This window comes from Engraulis encrasicolus, chromosome 6 (assembly GCF_034702125.1).
Source record: "Engraulis encrasicolus isolate BLACKSEA-1 chromosome 6, IST_EnEncr_1.0, whole genome shotgun sequence".
In the NCBI taxonomy this organism is placed as follows: domain Eukaryota; kingdom Metazoa; phylum Chordata; class Actinopteri; order Clupeiformes; family Engraulidae; genus Engraulis; species Engraulis encrasicolus.
Window position 1 is genome coordinate 49737680 of NC_085862.1, and position 7500 is coordinate 49745179.

The following is a 7500-nucleotide window of genomic DNA, read 5'->3' on the forward strand; positions in this document are numbered from 1 at the left end:
TGTCCAATCCAGTTCCAGCGTCACTTTACTATTATGGTCTCCAAGCTGTCTTGTTGGCACCTAGTAAGCAGGTCTTTGTTGGAGATCTTATTGGGCCAGAAAATCCTACATATCCTTCTCAGAATTCTTGTGTGGAACACTGATAGTTTGCACTAACTTGCTGTCATCCTCCAGCATTCTGCTCCATACAAGAGGGTAGATAGCACACAGCTCTGGTATATTTTAAGTTTTGTTTTGGTTCTGTATTGCTGGGACTTCCATATGTTGTTCAAAATTCTAAATGCATTTGTGGCTTTATTGATTCGGCTTCTTATGTCACTGTGCGCACCCCCATCAGTTGTTACAGTGCTGCCAAGGTAGGTGAACTCCTTGGTTGTCATCAGAGCTTCATCATAAACATGGATCGGATGTGGGTCTCGGTTGTTGATTTTCAGGCCAACTTGTTGTGCAAAGTAGTCGAGTCGTGATGTTTTCTCTTGTATATGTTGGTGGTTGTGTGATAGTAGTGCTAGATCATCAGCAAAATCCAGGTCTTCCAATGCTAAGAAGAGGGTCCATCTTATACCTCTTGTTTTTCCTTCAGTTGTGCGACGCATTACCCAGTCTATGACGATATTGAAGAGCAATGCAGACATCACACATCCTTGTCTGACTCCTGTCTTTACATGGAAGGACAAGCTACTGTTTCCTACTCTGCAGTTGAAGTTGTTATAGAAGGTCTTGATGAGGTCTACTATGTGTTGAGGAATACCATACATCCTTAGGATGTTCCAGAGGCTTTCTCGGTGTATGCTGTCGAAAGCCTTTTCGAAATCAACAAAATTAATGTACAATTGCCTCTGCCATTCTGTGCATTGCTCTATAATGTTCCTCAGTGCAAATATCTGGTCAATGCATCCTCTCCCCTTACGAAAACCTGCCTGCTCTTTCCTTAGCTTGTCATCCACAGCCTCTGTAAGACGTTGCACAATGATTTTGGTCATGATCTTGCTTGGTATTGATAAAAGTGTGATTCCATGCCAGTTATTGCAATCTCTCAAGTTGCCCTTCTTTGGTATCTTTATGATAACTCCTTCCAACCAGTCATCAGGAATTTCCTTTTTCTTCCAGATCTTTATGAAAAGTGGCTGTAGTATTTGTGAGGCAAAGTCTGGGTCTGTTTTTAAGAGCTCTAGTCCGCCAGAGGTGGTGATGGCAATATTATGGTTTCTTGCAGCTCTTCACCTCCAGCCCACCCCCCGCCCCACCACCCCTCTCTACTGGGCTGGACTGGCCATCTGGCATAGTGGGCATTTCCCGGTGAGCCCCGCACCCTTGTGGGACCCTACTTTGAGAAATGTTAAGGGGTCTTACACAAGGGCGGTAAAGCGTCGTGGAACGGCTGCGTTTTTTACCGGCGTCTGTGAAAATACATTGAAACATATCTGTCCTTACACACCAACCGGCGGTAGTCGAGCGTCAGCGGCGCGGGAGCCGGCTCTGCGCCGCGCTGCATTTGGAAAATAGAACTCGAGCGTATTTTTCACGCCGGCGACCGGCGGTGTCTCATTCAAATGAATGGCAAAGTAGCATGCTAGCTTTGGCTGTGGGGAGGGTTTTGAATAGGACTGGCCGCGCACGCCGACGCTGTCAGTGTGAAAGGCAGAGAAAACATGCCGGCCAAAACTAAGCAGAAAGACCGCGTTCGTCCCGTGACCGTTCCGTTCCGCCTTGGTATGTTTTGGCCCTAAAAAAGAATTGTTTTACATTTCTGAAAAAAGGGGCCCACGACGGTGTGGGGCCCACCAGTGAGTCAGTTCTGTGCCGCTAATTATGAGGGGCCCCTGTAAGCCAAAAGTGCCTGGGTCCTATTTCTCCCCCAGTCCAGCCCTGAGTCTCTTCTGGGGTCTCATTGCAAATGTGTGTCAGTGCGAGATGTGTTGGATTGGAGAATGTGATTTATGTTTATTCTGTTGGCCATCTTGAATTCTTTTTGAGATTAATAAAGTTACTCCACTCTCTACTTCTCTAATGCTCCATCCACAGTTCCACCTCCAACCTCCAACCTCAATCTTATTTTTTAGCTTTCTATAAATTGATAAACACAAGAAAGATACAAAAGGACACAATTAGCAAAAAATATATAAACACTGAATACAGGAACACATACGTGTACATAGAACGAAGAAATGATCCATCCATCTCCGCACCTCCAACCCCCCTCCTCGGTGGTCTCATGACCCAAATATCTGTCTGCTGTGGCCGCCATGCAGGGTAGGGCCACCAGGAAGTATAGGCCTGAGCTGGACATGCTCCGTGTCTCCGCTCTAATCTCGGGATTTAACTCCCGTTCCCAGCCCACTTCCTGACACTAGCGCTGACCTATGTGTGTGTGTGTACACATGCCACCGCCCAGGCACCGCCATGTCCAGAGCACCCACACCACCCACAGCTGTGCGTTTCGTGCACAAGGCCACCACTTTCCACCCTCCCCCCCTCCAGTGTATCACTGCATCCAGTTATATCAACTGCTGCAGGATTATTATTTTTTTAAATTCTGTTTATGGTTTCTGCGACACCGTGGGAACACTAGACTAGACTTTGTCTGTCTACAGTCCTAAATTTGTTGTTTTGGCTCTACCTGGTTGAGGGTGTTACTTGTACTTTTTTTCCCCGTCTTCACCTGGTTCGCAGGAATTTCTGAGTCACGCTTGCTTGTCACTTTGCCAGGGAGTCCTTTAAAAAAAAAAAAAAAGAACTGTGCAAGGCGCAACTGTATAGGTGTTCACAATCATGTGCTGGCAGTCACTGTTGCTGAAAAAAATTGCCACATACCGGATGGTGTTGTCACTCATGCAGTGAGAGATTGCATTGCACACCTCTCCCACTTGCAAAATAGCTGTAATGTTTTATGACCACTACCTCCTTCATCAACATTAGTTGCATGAATCACCGCCTCTCTAAACTAATCCTGCAGAGATTACCGCACGGCTATTAAACTGATTTACCGCTCTTAAGGCCGGCTAATTTGGCATGTTTGCCTTGTCCAGGTGAACAGGGGTTAAACAACCAATTAATATCACGCAGAAACAAACATCATCCATCTCATAAAGATAAGACCTTCCCTTTTTGTGGCCTCGTATTTACAGAAACAAACATAGCACAAGTGCAAGTTTTACGACAGCGTTACTGTTAGGGTTTAGTCTACACACTAAGAAATGCTGTGTTGTTTTGTCAACCCAAGTGCTGAATAACAGCTGTTGGGTAAACGTGTTGGGTTATTCTAATGCAGTGTTGGGTTACTCTAACTCAATATTGGTACAGTGGGGAACATCTATGCTACTCTGCTGATTGGGTTATTAGTTAGGTTACACAATAACCCAACTCACTGGTTTATTGTACCCAACACTGTGTTGCCCTGCTACGTTTGAAATCAGAGTTCCCTGCAGATAACGTTCTTTCTGCCTGCCCGCCCTGGAAGAAGTGAACTGACCGGAGTCTTCAACAAAAATGAAGGTTTGTAATGTGTTTTTACTGTTTTGTCTCCAGCTAACTTTAGTTAACTGCCTAAAGCTGATAGATGTGTGATAGCCATTCGTTCATCCAACGCATGTCTTATCTTCCATACGATCGATCTATGAAGTATGAACCCATAGAATAAGAAGACCGTTGCCCAAGGTAGTCTATACACAAACCTAAACCGTTGGTTACTCTCAATTACCTAAAGCAATGGAAATGGAGTCAACTAATCTAATCATAAGAAACACTGGAATGAATCTCGTCTCGAAACCAGATGGGATGAATTTTAATTTCACGAAACTCGCCTGTAACTTCAATCTGTGTCCAACCGTCTTTTGGTTTCCACGGTAACTCTCGACACAAATAACTGGCCGCAGTGCCGCCGCTCTGAAGTTGGTCTCTCGGCGGGCAAATATTATCAACTCTCTGCCGCGAGTTCGCGTGGAATAAGTAGCACAAATCAGCACAAGTTAGAGAAATTAACAACAACGGAAAATACGGACGTGCCGTGTATCCCTATTCAGTTGGACTATTGCTGCTGGCATCTGCAGCTCTGCTCAAGGTAGGCTAGTTCATGGCTGATTGCTAGTCTGTGTGGTTTTAGAACCAGCTTTTCAGATAAGCCTGGACGTCCGCGAAGTGGGCTTCGATATACAGACATGTCAGGACGGTTAACACTGTATGTCAGCGAGCATGGTATAGCTACTACCTCTGGTTTAACAACAATGTGGCTTTCTATTTGCTATATGATTGCAGCTACGAAAAGAAGGAAGGAGACGTCCAGGACTGAACAGAGCTGTCACCTGTCACAGTGCAGTGCACCGACTGACTGCCGTGAGTAGTGGGCCCTATTTATAGTTTTCGGTGTGGGCAGGCCAAAGCGAATACGGTGCTTTTCAAAGAAAAATAATGTATTGACATTGGTGTAATGCAATGATAGACCTCCTTGGTGTAATGTGATGAGCATAGCCTACTTAAAAATGTATTTTGCTGCAACTAAATGGATGCGGCCTATTATTCAGTTAGAATAATTTCAAATGTGTTTCTCACCATTTTTTTAGGCTATTTGCTTGGATGTTGCTGAAAGAAAGGAGGCATTCTTCATTGTGCAGCACTAGCCTACTGTGGGTAAGTCACTGTTTTGTCCGTGTTGCAATAGTTTGGCTACCACTAGTGCATCCTTATACACTTAAGCCTTGACCAAATTGAGTTTCATTGCTAGTGATTTGACCTCATTCAATTGGATCCTCATATCAGAAGCATTTTTGTTTTCTGATATTTGTTTTTAATAGCCAACACTTTCTTTACTAGCTAACACTTTCTTATTTAGCCATTTAATTCACAGATGGTCTGACCTGTCTTGCAATGTCATCATCATTTTATAATTTTGTAACTAAATGATTATGTCGCATGTGTGTTTTTCTTTTCATTCAGAGGCCGAGAGAGTTTTGATGAGGCTTCTGTACCCAGGAGGCGGAGGCAGCAATTCCAGCTTCAATGCGCACAGTCCTTTAAAAGGGACACCCAGCTAAGATTTTATTGCAAATTCTACACAGAATGCACTGCTCTACACATTTGGTTTTGGAAACACTGTGTATTATTGTAAGTGTACACCAGGGGTGGGGAACCTTTTTCATTTGAAGGGCCACTTCAAATTACTCTGAGGGCCGTGAAAGTCCTCCGAGGGCCGTACAATTAACACAAACCAAGTAGGATTTCCCCCTGCACTCTAGGCCTATATGGAATGCAGCCACCTTAAAACAGACCTTAACTTCTATATGTCCCCTGAATATAACTTTCATTGTATTGCAAATGTTTCTTTTACAAAATATGCCATATTTCATATGAAGCTGCATAATATTAAAATTGTCTCAGGGGCTGGATAAAACGGCCTCAAGGGCCGCAAACGGCCCTCCAGACATAGGTTCCCCACCCCTGGTTTACATCAATACAGCAAATTCATGGTGACACTACAATGACCTCAGCTATTTGGTTGTTTCTAGTGTTTAGGTACTGTCACAAAGCAGTCTTACAAACACATTTATTAATCTCTGTATCAACATTGAGGTTCTCATATAACCTTTCCCCATTCTATTCCCAAGTAAAAATGTGCTCCTAGAAACAACTTGAAGGCATAATGCCCTTCACTTTCAACATGGGTCTTCTTTGTAAACTTTGAAAGTGTATATTGAAAAAGTAGGCTATGTTATTTTTCTATATTAGTAAATAATGAGTTTTCCATAATGTGCAATGCTTGAAAGTGTTTCCCAGTGTGTTGTTACCCTATCATTTTTCCATTTTTTTGGTCCATGTTTTTGAATAATATCCCTTCCTGCCTTTTTTGACTGTATGATAACATGTCTGTTATATTGCTCTATTTTATATTTAAATGCAATCATCTTTGTTGAAAAGTGTGAAAACAAAATGGGACAATAAAATCAATGTATTGCACAAACTGGTGTGCTTATTTTGCACAGTCTGTGTCACATATAATAAGTGATACATTTATTGGGTAAATTTAACTTCATAATTAAGTAATTTAAACAGAATATTGGGGCTGTATAACCCATATATAGGATATGATGTAATAACCCAACAATGAAGTACATTCAATATAACGGTTTGGTTAGAAATAACCCCACATTTGAGTTAATTATTTTACTCAACCTGTTGGGTTGAAATTTATAACCCAATTCATTGTATAAATACAACCCAATGCGAGGTTGGTCCAATAGTTACCCAGCACGGTAGTAAGAATTGGGTTATTTTCAACCCATCATTTTTAAGGGTGTAGCTAGCTGTGTGTCTTAGCTAGTTTGCTTCCTCTCCAAGTCCTTAGCCAGCAGCTGTGGTGTTTACTGCATGGCTAGTGGTGGATTTAGCACACTCAGGAATTCTTTTGTGAGGGTCAGGTCGTATAGGAAGCTAGGCATTGACATCTCGACCTTCTGGGACTTTTCCCAATACTAACAGCTAATCACTTAGGCTTCCGCGCAGTCGTAAGCGAATGCATTTTCATGCAAAAACGCTAAAGCAAACTATCCATTACATTTGTTGGTCCATACCAGTCCATAGGGGCCTACCATGTATGGAAACGCCATCAGATTTTTTTGGACAATGTCGAGTAAGTGACATTGCTACATGTTCACATTTCACCTTCATGGAAATAACTTTCTGAATGAAGACATAAATTATTATTCGTTTGCTTATCTGTAATGAAAAGAGTTATCCACAATTAATAGCATAATAGATACAATATTTTGTCTGCAAAATAATACTTTCTGTGATTTAGAATATGTTGACACATTGTCTTCGACACTTGTATGGGCATTGCAAAATTTGACTTGCATGACATTTACAATTTTCAATTTTGTTTTTCATAGACAGGGCCTGAGATCTGTTTAAACAGGGTTTTGTCTGTGATGACACACTCTGTGCCTGTATCAGTCACATCTGGAACAGTGGACACCACCAGAGAGGTCAGACAGGTGTATGTGTGTGAAGGGTGAAAGTGGCAGGTAACGCAGCGCAACATAAAAACTATTTGCCCAGTGCTTTGCACTGCAAAAACATGTTTGACATTTAAAGCATATGTCGCTTTCTGAGCCGTGAAAGCCAAACTGTCATTATAAATGATGATTTGTTTTTCTTAGCACAGCAGGCAGAACCAGAGATTTGTGTTGAATGCGTGTACAATGTTTGAAAGCAATAACAACACGCTGACCAAAATATCCACGTGTCATGTTGTACGTACGTCATGGCTGTACAGGATTCCCCTCTTGTATTCTACTTGACCTTATCTATCAAAAACACGACACACCTTGAAAGCTGTTGTAACCTGTGCCAGCCTGTGCTTACCTGTTTAAACAATAACGTCAACAATTTATCATAGTCTGGCTTTTCCCAAGTCGCAACTAATGTAATATTGTTTGACACTAGGGTTAGGGTTAGTAAGCTCTAAAATTATTTGTTTCTGCTTTTTAGTATCTCTGCCTATCAGTG

At 42.3% G+C, this 7500-nt stretch overlaps 1 long non-coding RNA gene across 2 annotated transcripts; it reads left to right on the forward strand.

Annotated features, from left to right (window-relative positions):
• Positions 1–3220: 3220 nt before the first annotated feature.
• LOC134450443 (uncharacterized) lies at positions 3221–5168 on the forward strand. 2 transcript variants are annotated; one of them, XR_010035093.1, is made up of 4 exons: positions 3221–4060; positions 4255–4332; positions 4560–4626; positions 4933–5168. It is a non-coding gene; the product is annotated as an uncharacterized LOC134450443 (long non-coding RNA). The 2 variants fall into 2 exon arrangements; XR_010035094.1 differs by having other exon boundaries at positions 3221–3495.
• The last annotated feature ends 2332 nt before the right edge of the window (positions 5169–7500 follow it).